We start from the raw sequence: 12,268 nt of genomic DNA, 5'->3' as shown, positions 1-12,268 counted from the left end.
TACTTGTAATGTACAGTTTTAATTTATTTCATTTGCTTTAAATTGTTATAAAAATGAAATTAAAAATTAAAATAAATAATGCAGAGTTGCATGCAAACTTTATGTATCATCTCTTAAAATTGTTTAAAACATGATTCAGATAGACATAAGATCACATTTCTAATGAGATTAGAAAAATAAGTTTATCATTTAATCAGTTTAAAGGATTAAATTGATTCTTAAAAAAAATTAAATATGTAACAAATGTATCTATATGGGTCTTTGTTTAAGGCGAATTCTGTCTAGGTTGGGGTATTTAAGATGACAGAAACGTAGCACCCCTACTTGGAAACTTACCTGAAAAGGTGAATTAGATAGATTTGTCATATGCATGCAAGTTTGATTAAAGTTTGTTAAAGAGTTTAATAGACCTTAATCAAAATTGTTTAACTATCCAAAGACAAGTGTTGTTTTCGGACAAATTAAACAATCTCTTAGATAAAATCAGTAGTCGGATTTTTCTAAGTTAATTAACCCTAGGTAAAATGTTCAGTGGGAGTAAATGGGATATATGATACTTCATTTTATCCTCTTCACGTTTCTCCCTTAAAGTTCACACTGTGAGGTCTATACTCGGCCTCGAGGCACCATGGGTGTCCCCCTACGGGTGGCATTTGTATAGATCAATATCAAGGTGAATAGAGAGAGTGCTTATAGTAAGTGGGAGCAGGACGTGTGACAACACATCCCTCGGTCTCTCTCATTAGTTTGAAGTAAAGTTTCATGCATGGCCTCGTGGCATCGTGGGTGTCCCCCTAAAGGATGGCATTTTTGCACGACACTTTATTCAAACTTCAGAAATGAATAGGGTTGCTTTAATTTCATGTCCCAATCGGTTTTTTTCCTACGGTTGGCTCATTGGGACAGAACTTTAGGACCTAAAATGAGGGGGTTACACTTACAAGAATTGTTAAATGAGTTTAAAAAATTCTAACAAATTCTGGACCGAACAATGGTGATTGGTAGTTATAAGAATAATGAGTTGTTTTATCTATTGGTTAAGAATGTCTCATTTTAGTGAAGGGGCACTTGATCATCCTACAGTGATTTTTTTCCTGCCTCACTAAAGCATCACTGCAAAATAGATGTCACTTAGGATACATTAGACTATTTTGCTAAAATTGATTGGTTGTCTTGTTGGTTTTATGCAAATAAACTAATAATAAATAATTTATATGGTTTTAGAAAACTTTTTTTTTATAATGACTTCCGCGAACTTAAATCTACCCGCCGTCCATAAATTAATGGGCTAAAACTACACTTCTTGGAAAAACATGATCAACATAATACTTATAATCGATGACCTTTATTTTTTTTTTCCTAATGGAGGACTTTTCTCCCATTCTAGCTCCAAATACTGCTCGAAATGTTTGAGAAGCATACGAGCATTGGACACGGACAAATAAAAAGGCCCGAGCGTATATCTTGGTGAGTCTTTTCGAAGTCTTGGCCAAGAAGCATGAACCCATGCTCACAACCTGTGAGATCATGGAGTCTCTGAAGGGAATATTCAAACAACCGTCCGTACAGCTCAGGCATGACGCTCTCAAACACATCTTCAATGCCCATATGCAAGAAGGGGCATTTGTTTGAGAACATGTTCTCAATATGATGGTCCACTTCAACGTGGCAGAGATAAATGAGTCCGTCATCGATGAAGCCAACCAGGTTAGCTTCATTTTAGAATCTTTACCTAAAAGTTTACTACACTTCCATAGCAATGCTGTTTTGAACAAAATTGATTACAACTTAACCACCTTGCTCAATAAGCTACGGACCTTCCAGTCCTTGATGAAAAGTAAGGGACAAAAGAGTGAAACAAATGTTACTTCATTCTCTAAGAAGTTGCACAGAGGTTTGACCTCTAGGACAAAATTTGTACCTGTTGGGATTGGTGTCCTAATTCTCTCAGAGTCTTGTTGTTTGTAATTATACACATTGGTTATGAATAAAATAATTGTTATTTCATTATGACATTTACTCATATCCAATAAACAAAGTTCCATGGTTATCTTATGTAAGCTTAAGCATGTATATGAGATATACAAGGGGATCATGCCTTACGTGATAACCTAAATAGGTCTGTAGTATAAGGATTAAGGAGGGATTCCTAATCCTGGTGATACTATAGATATGACCCATTTTATAGGGGTTTACAAGTATTGTAAACTACTACGGTGGTAGATCCTGACCATTCATGTAGAGACATGTGGGCAGATGTGTCCTATACAAAGAGTTTGTATAAGACTGGACCACGAGATGACTAGACTCTGTATATAACACCGTTGATACTGGAGACTTACATCTCACCTAAACGACCATAGGTGACATTACCTCAATCCTGAGTGTTCTGGGAACTCCTGCCTTTGAAGGCGGTCCTTTGATTAGTATGGGTGAGAGTGGCCAGATTGCCAACTCAACATGCCTACCTTTTGGGACTGTCTTTGATCTTGGAGTTGGGAACTCAATTATACAAGATGGAATTTACTCCTCCCCAGAAGCAGGGGTAAGTAGATAGATTGCTCCTTAAGGTTGTTCGAGGCTTGAAAAAGTGGCCATAACTTCTCTTTGGAAGAGAGGACTCAGTCATAGTAGGACTATGACTTATGTTATTAGAGGGATCAGTGGTACTTAAGGAGTTAGATGTAACTACAGGGGCATAACGGTTTATTGGCCGAGTTGTACTTACGAGCATCTGTGAAGGGTTGTCACACTATTGATTGATTAAGTGGACATATAATATATCTGAGGTAAGAAGTGTTCAGCTGTCGGTCTTAGTAGAGTGTTTGGCAGTTACCAAATGGTGGATCCCGTGACTAAAGAGTTTAGTTAGTTATTCACGTATTGTAGAGCTTCAAGCTACAGGTTCATAAGGTCCCCTTGGTAGCTCAATGGATTCAAGTTGAGAATCAGTTCTTGGTGTTGATTTTGAAATGTTCAAATTGACAAGAGGTAATTCGATTATATATGATATGAGATACATAAAATGGAGAGTTAATGTAAATGAGATTTATATTAAGTGCCATGGAATAGAAAAAGCGCTGTGGTTTGTATGTTTCATGAGATGAAATATTAAAACTATAGGTTATAAATATAGTATGATAAGTTGGTTATCATTTATATTTATAATAATATTAATTATTGGATAATTATCTCCTTTTCTCTAATAACCAATTGAGTAGGAGGTTATTAATGGTTTCATGGTAACCGTGAGATAAAAGAAAAAATGTTTTCCTAAATTTAATAAGATGTTAATTTGAGATTTCAATCCCAGAAAGTTCTCACGGAAAAGGTTGTCAAGTAAATCAGATTTACTAAACGACAACTTGGAGAGACTAGACGATCGTAGAGTGTTCCTACACGATAGACACTTAGCTGAACGATGAGCTAGATGATCACATAGCTTTTTCTAGACGATCGCATGGCTTTCGATAAATAATTGGGCATCGACCTATGCGATAGGCTTTATCTTCTCCCATTTGCTCAATCATTTTCACGATTATTCTTCTCCGATCTCATCCTCTAACCAAGTCCACACAAAGTCCACACTCTGGATTTTCACATCGAGAATAATAAGGTAACCCTTCTGGTGGTGTCATACTTAACTCGACACAGTCGGTTCTATGGAGGCCGTTCGTGGTGTTTAGGGTATTTGTAACCTTAGTGATGGCTTTGTTTGAGTTCGTTGTGATCGTGCAGTGTAGCGGTCGTGTTGTACGAACATTCGTGTGTTGCTGTGTTGCTGTGATCGAGCGTTCATGATTAAGGGATCTTGAAGATGAGTCTTCAAAGGTTTGTTAATTCTTTCCCTTGATCTGTAGAAAAACATGCTGTAATTTTTGTTTTGCACATAACCGTTTGTTTCCGTTTGTGACTGTAATTGTGTATGTTCATATATGATTGAAATTTGGTAAGATCCTTCCGCTACTCATGGAAATCCTCATGTCTGATTTTCGCTGCTCATATATGTTCATATATTAGATTCATGCTTGGCCTTGTGGAGCCCTAGGAGCATCCTTGTCATGTAGTTTGTATGAACACTTGTGTTATATAATATATGATATTTTACTTCACATCTTGATTTTGCTCAGTCGTTTGTTTTATTTTCTTTACCATAAACTAATAAACATAAAATTCCTGGTTATCTGTATGTAACCTAAGCATGTATATGGTGACATACAAGTGGATCATGTCTTAAGTGATAGCTAAAATGGTCTGTAGTATATGGATATGGGAGGGAAACCTTATCCTGGTAACGTTATGGATGCGACCCGTTTTATGGAATGGTCACAAGTGTTGTGACTTGTCACAGATGGTTTGATCCTGATCATTCGTGTAGGGGATATGCGAGTGGGGCCATCCTATACAAAGAGTTTGTATAAGACCTGACCACGAAGTGTTAACGTCTCGTTATATAACACTGTTCATAATAGAGACTTCACTTCACTAGGATGACCATAGGTAACATGACCTCAATTCTGAGTGAGTTGGGAACTCCTGCCATTGAAGGTGGTCCGTTGATTTGTATGGGTGCAAGTGGCTAGGTCGTCGATTCAAACCTACCATTTTGAGGATTTGTCTGATTTGGGAGCTGGGAACTCAACTACACAAGATGTAATTCACTCATTCCTTGAAGTAGGGCAAGTAGATAGATAGCTCCCTTAAGAACTGATTCCAGGACTTGAACGATGTGGCACCACACACCTTCTCTTGGCTCGAGAGGTGTTCACATAGTTGGACTATGTTGTATTATTCATTAGAGGAATCAGTGGTACTTAAGAAGTGAGATGTAACTACAGGGGCAAAACGGTAAATTGGCCAGCTATACTTAGGAGCATCTGTGAAGGGTCATCGTACTTATGATTGGATATATCCGATGGACACAGAAATATATCTGTGGTAAGAAGAGTTCAGCTGTTGGTCTTTAGTGGAATGCCTGACAGTTAACGGATGGTCGATCTCGTGAAAGAGTTTAGTCAGCTATTCACAGACTGTTGGAGCTTCGAGCCACAGGTTCATAAGGTGCCCTAGGTAGCTTGGATAAAGTCAAGAATAATTTTTTGGGTCAGTTTGAAATGTTCAAATTGACTAGAGGGAGTTTGATTGTATATGATATAATTGAACTGGTTAATTATATATGATATAATTGACTAAATGTATGAGATATATTATTTTGAAGCAAATTAGATATAAATATGATTGATATTAAGTGGAGGAGAAATTACTATAGTAGATATATGATATCAAACTATAAGTTAAGAATATAATATGATTATATTCATTTATTAATTAATTGGTTAATTATGTGATAATTGGCCGGAAACTTCTCCTCAATTGTGCGTTAGTGGGAAAATCAGTATTCAGTTATTGTAACTGAAGAATAAAATGAAAGGTTTCATTTTGCAAAGAGTTCGAAAAAATCGCTCAAAGTTTGAAAACGTATCGATCACTTAGTTGAAAGCTTATATGATAGTGCCTGCATGCCACGTATATTAAACGATCGCACGCATTCTCTAAACGATCGCTCAACTTTTCTACATGATCGCTTAGCGTGCCGAGTTTTCTAAATGATCGCTTACTAAATAGTAGATGATCGCTTAGTAAAACCTACACGATCGCGTAGCTTTCTCTAAATGATAAGCATCCGCTATACGATAGCCTTCTCCCACTTGCTTGTCGTTCTACACGATCATCCCTTTCCTCTTTCTTCTACCAATTCCATCAAAGACCGCTCTTTGGATTCTCACTCCGAGAATACCAAGAGCTCTAAGTGGTGGTGTCGTCCTCGCTCCTGCTTGTTCGTGTGCTACCATTCGTGTAGATGATCGTGATGCTGGTAGCCGACTATTTGCTGGGCGATAAAGAACGTAGAAGGTTGCTTCCGCTGGGTTGAGTTCGAAGTGAAGACAGTCTTCAACTGGTACGTGAACTCAATTTCTTGTATTTTATTTGTGAAAACATGTCGTAATTAGTGTTTATTGCATACCCATGTGTTACAATGTGTGTGTGGTAATTCAGTCACAATTAAATAGGAAAGATCCGAACGCGCTCATGGATACTCTTGTTCAAGAGTTCCTTCACATCCCCCTTCGGATGGTGCTTGCATGAGTCAATATCAAGGTGGACGGAGAGAGTGTCTATAGTAAGTGGGTGAAGGGTGTATGTCAACACGTCCTACGGTCTCTGTCATTGGTTCACACCGTAAGATCATTTTGTACTCCCTCGTGGTGCCCTAGGAGCGTCCCTCTTTGGATAGGTTTTGTGCAGTTGGTAAAGATCAAAGTGAACTCTAGAAATGGATAGGGTCGCTTTAGGTTTTGCCCCAATCAGATTTTTTTTCTTCGGATTGGCTGCTTGGGGCGAATCTCTAGGGCCTAAAATGGCGGGTCACACTTACATGAGGTTGTTAAGTTAGTTAATGATCTCTTGACCAAATCAATGATGGTTTGTCATTATAGAAGCAAGAGTTGTTCTGGTATTAATGACTAGTTGAGAACTTCTCAATTCAGAGGAGGGACAATTGACCTCTCTTCGGCAGCTTTTATCCTAAACCTTTGAAGCGTCATTGCACACGGGGTTCATGTTAGTTTTGCTAAAATCTTATTGGATGTTGTATATTTTTTCAACAGGTATTTGCTTAAAACCTAACCTAGGTCAATGCATTTTTCTTTTCAGCAACTCGTTAGTATTTCTGTTAAGTGCCTTTAATATGACCGATTACATCTTGTAAAATGTATTTCGTGGTAAACGACCTCGAATTTGTCATGGTTGAGGAATGTTCTCAAGTACCAACCCTTGATGCACCGTCAAATGTTCGCAATGCATATGAGTTGTGGATGAAGGCTAATTTATTGGCTTGACTTCACATTTTGGCTAGCATTCTGATGTTTTGGCCAAAAGGGTAGAGAACATGGTCATTGTATGCGTTATCATGGACTCGTTGCAAGATTTGTTTGAACGTCAGTTCTTACTTTTCGAGCACAAAAGGGTGGATGACAAAACCAGTAGTGTCAGTTGTTCTGACACTAATCCCATTACTCTCCAAAAGAGGAGGAAAGACAGTAAATCTGATTTATTGGTTTTGAAGATATGTTTGATAGAGAATGATGATTCTGCCTTGATCCTAGATTCGGGTGCTACCAACCATGTCAGTTCCTCTTACCAAGGATTTAGTTCCTGGAAAACGTTGCCACAGGGAGAGATGACTTTTAGAGTCGGTACTGATGAGGTTGTTTCAGCTGTTACTATAGGCAGGCTGAAGTTATTTGTTGACAAGAAACGTTATCTGTTACTAAATAATGTTTTCGTAGTTCCTCATATCAAGAGGAACTTAATCTCGGTTTCTTGTCTCATTGAACAAGGGTATACCGTCTCCTTTTCTGAGAATAAAGTATTTATTTTCAAGAATTGAATGGAGATTGGTTTTGGTTCTATGGAGATTAACTTATATATACTAAGGCTGTTAGTCATAAAAGCCTTGTTTAACACTGAAATGTTCAGTACGACAACAACATCTAAAAGACCAAAGGTTTCTCCTAAGGAAAATGTCCATCTTTGGCATCTAAGGTTAGGTCACATCAACCTCAATAGGATTGAGCAGTTGGTGAAAAGTGGACTTCTAAAGAGTTTAGAAGAAAAATCCTTGTCGGTATGTGAATCATGCCTCGAAGGCAAGATGACCAAACGACTTGATGCTAACATACCTGATGCTTTGGCCAAAAGAGTTGAGAACATGGTCATTGCATGTGAGATCATGTACTTGTTGCAAGATTTGTTTGAACGTCAGTTCTTACTTTTCGAGCATAGAGAGATGGATGAAAAAACTAGTAATGTCAGTTCCTAAGTTAAACTCTAGGAAGAGGAAACAAATGTTGCTAACTCTATTGAGGTTCATAGAAGAGAAATGTTCTTTGACATGGAACTTGGAGCTTATTTAGGTTCTGATACAGATCCCACTACTCTTCAAAAGAGGAGGATGTCTAAAGACAGTAAATCTGATTTATTGGTCTTGGAGACGTGTTTGGTAGAGAATGATGATTCTACCTAGATCTTTGGGTGCTATTAATCACGTCAGTTCCTCTTATCAAGGATCCAGTTCCTGGCAAACGTTGCCACAGGGAAAGATGACTCTTCAAGTTGGTACTAGTGAGATTGTTTCGGCTGTTGCTGTAGGTAGGTTGAAGTTACTTTTGGACAAGAAACGTTATCTGTTACTGGATAATGTTTTCGTAGTTCCTCATATCAAGAGGAACTTAATCTTGGTTTCTTATCTCATTGAGAAAGGTTATATCGTCTTTTTTCTGAGAATAAATTGTTTCTTTTCAAGAATGGAATGGAGATTGGTTTTGGTTCAATGGAAAGTAACTTATATCTATTAAGGCCGCTAGTCATAAAAGCCTTATTTAACACTGAAATGTTCAATACGGCAACAACAGCTAAAAGACCAAAGGTTTCTCCTAAGGAAAACGTCCATCTTTGGCATCTAAGGTTAGGTCACATCAACCTCAATAGGATTGAGCAGTTCGTGAAAAGTGGACTTCTAAAGAGTTTAGAAAAAAACTCCTTGCCAGTATGTGAATCATGCCTCAAAGACAAGATGACCAAACAACCTTTTACTGGAAAAGGTTATAGAGCCAAGGAAGCCTTGGAGCTTGCACATTCAGACCTTTGTGGTCCGATGAGTGTTAGGGTTCGAGGTAGGCATGAATATTTCATCTCTTTCATAGATGATTATTCAAGGTACAGGTATCTTTACTTAATGCAACGTAAGTCTAAAGCCATTGACAAGTTCAAGGAGTATAAGGCTGAAGTTGAAACTTGTTAGGTAAGAATATAAAAACACTACGATCTGATCGTGATGGAGAGTATATGGACCTCCAATTCCAGAACTATATGGTAGACATGGGATTGCGTCCCAACTCTCGGACCAAAGTACACCTCAGCAGAATGGTTTATCAAAAAAGAGAAATAGAACCTTGTTGGACATGGTTTGGTCTATGATGAGTTATGCTCATCTTTTAGACTCGTTTTGGGGTTTTGGTGGAGACTGCATGCTATATTATGAACAACCTTCCCTCGAAAAGTGTTTCTAAAACACCTTTTAAGCTGTGGAGAGGCCATAAAGGTAGTTTTTGCCACATCAACATTTGGGGGTGTCCGACATATGTGCTTTTGACTAACCAGAAGAAGTTGGAACCACGTTCGAAAGTCTGCCTCTTTGTCGGCTACTTCAGGGAAACGAGGGGTGGATACTTCTATGATCTGAGTGAGAACAAAGTGTTTGTTTCAGCAAATGTTATCTTCTTGGAAGAATACCACATAAGGAATCATAAGCCACGAAGTAAGCTTGTTTTATGTGAGATTTCTAGTGAGATTGAGACTACTGAGGGTTCGACAAGAGTTGTTGAACAGGCCGACAGATAAATAAGGGTTGTGAGATCGGTACATCTAGTCAACTAGCTCAAGTGTTGAGACTGCCTCGACGTAGTGAGAGGGTTATGAACCCATCGGATCGCTACATGGGATTGACTGAAGCCCATAATGTCATTTCTAATGATGGAGTCGAGGACCCATTATCTTTTAAGAAAGTAATGGAGGATGTTGACAAGGATGAATGAATTAAGACCATGAACCAAGAAATGAAGTCTATGTACTTCAATAACGTCTAGGAGCTTGTGGATTTACCCGACGGGGTAAGACCTATAGGGTATAAGTGGATCTATAAGTGAAAGAGAGGTGTAGATGGAAAGATGCAAACCTTTGAGGCTCGACTCGTGGCAAGGGTTATACCTAGTTTGAGGGAGTTGACTATGATGAAACTTTCTCACATGTTGTCATGCTCAAGTCTATCAGGATACTCCTTTCCATAGTCACATTTTATGATTATGAGATATGTCAAACAAACGTCAAGGCTTCCTTTCTTAGTGGTATTCTTGAGGAGACCATCTACATGACTTAACCAGAGGGGTTCGTCGTTCCAGATCAAGAGTAAAGAGTTTACAATCTTAATAGGTCCATTTATGGGCTGAAACAATTGCCTCGATTGTGGAACATTAGATTTGACACTGTAGTCAAGTCGTTTGGCTTTGATGAGAACGTTGATGAGCCTTGTGTTTACAGAAAGATCATCAACAGCTCAGTAGCTTTTTTGGTATTGTATGTGGATGATATCCTACTCATTGAGAATGATATAGGGTATCTGACTGGCATTAAGAAATGGCTAGCTGCCCAGTTCCAAATGAAAGATTTGGGTGAGGCACAATATGTTCCAGGGATCCAGATCATTTGGGATCATAAGAACAAGAGGTTAGTCTTGTCTCAGGGATCGTACATCGATCAAATATTGATCAGGTACAGGATGCAGGATTCCATGAGGGGTTTGTTACCCTTCAGACATGGAATCGTTTTGTCTAAGGATCAATGTCCTAAGACACCTCAAGAAGTTGATGAGATGGGACAGATTCCCTATGCTTCAGTTGTTAGCTGCTTAATGTATGCAATGTTGTATACCAGACCCGACATTTACTACGCAGTAGGGATTGTCAGTCGGCATCAGTCTAATCTAGGCTTAGATCACTAGACGACGGTCAAGACGATCCTCAAGTATCCTCGAAGAACGAGGGACTACATGCTCGTGTATGGAAATAAGGATCTGATCCTTACAGGATACATAGACTCTAACTTTCAGATTGATGGAGATTTTTGCAAATCGACATTAGCGTCAGTGTTCATGGGGCTATAGTGTGGTGAAACATTAAGCAAGGATGCATCGCAGACTCCACTATGGAAGTTGAATACATGGCCGCTTATGAAGTAGCTAAAGAGGCTGTTTGGCAGAGGAAATTTCTTACGGCCAAACAGCCTCCTTAGCTGCTTCACAAACGGCCACGTATTCGACTTCCATAGTGGAGTCTACGTCGGGGCAAGCATATAGAGCAAAAATACCACTTGATCAGGGTAATTCGTATTGATGATTAAAGTGAGAAAGAGAAAATTCTTGGTTCAGTTCTCCACCATTACGATCCAGAAAAAAGTGATTCTAGAAGTGTCAGATATTCCCAATTATTGAGTACTTGGCAACTACATTAGTGATAGCATTTTTATCAAAGAAATGACTCTGGTTATCGAAATGATTGAACAACCGGGAGTAATTACTTACGATACTTAGTGTGACATTCATAAAAAGTACCTAATATTGAATATGAGTTTACACAATACAAAGACCTGCTTTTCACGCAGAAAACAGACGGACATGCGTCCTATAGCGTTCAATTTTATCAGCACGCCAAAGAGAAGTCACGCTTGGGAAAAGTTTCTGGGTTCTGACGGATGGAACGAATGCGGCTAAATTCGATTTGTCTGAAGGGACAAGATAGGAGTCATGATGATATAACTGCGTGGCGTACATCCTTCGCAAATAGTTCTAGTTGTATATTGTACATAGTCTTTTATCTTGTATTGTACATTAGTCTCCCGAGACATAATAGACAAGTGGGAAGATATATTTGGATTGGTAGTCCTAATTCTCTCGGACGGAGTCTCGTAGTTTATAATAGTATAAGCACACATTGTTAAGAATAAATAATAGTTATTTTTATTACTGGCATTACTCATATCCAATAAAACAAAAGCTCCATGGTTATCGTATATAAATTTACACGTATTCACGATATGATGAGATATATAGGGTGGATCATGCCTTAAGTGTAATAAACTAAATAGTGGTACTGTTACAGTAAGAGTTCAAAAATTCAAGAAGATTTAAGAAAAAGGTAGGTAGCTGATCGTATAATTGCCGACCAACATAACAGAATTATCTCGTGAGTGCGTCATCAGGTATCTCTTGTTACATAGAAGTTAGTCCACTAACTTTGAGACAAAGGTTGGTTGTGTACTGACTATATGAATTACTTATACTGTGGAGTTGGATTAGGTTGATTTGTACTCTGTAGCATCTAATTTATTTATAAACTTATGAGAGGTATTTGATTCGAGTTGTGGTCTTCATGTTTGTACTTGAAAAGCCTTTTTTTTGTATGTATGTTTACCTGCTAGTTTTTTCTTATGATTTTCGTTTGTGTCCTCCGGATATTTCATGTGGAGACATGTGAGGGGGGTATCCAATGTCTACATAAAGATTTATAAGTAACTCGTACTTCTGTGGACCACGAGATTGAATTCTATCTTGATATATTTATACGCGGTTTGAGTTGATGTCACTGGATGACTT

Source organism: Benincasa hispida, chromosome 11 (genome assembly GCF_009727055.1).
Source record: "Benincasa hispida cultivar B227 chromosome 11, ASM972705v1, whole genome shotgun sequence".
Taxonomy (NCBI): domain Eukaryota; kingdom Viridiplantae; phylum Streptophyta; class Magnoliopsida; order Cucurbitales; family Cucurbitaceae; genus Benincasa; species Benincasa hispida.
This window is presented reverse-complemented; position numbering follows the sequence as displayed.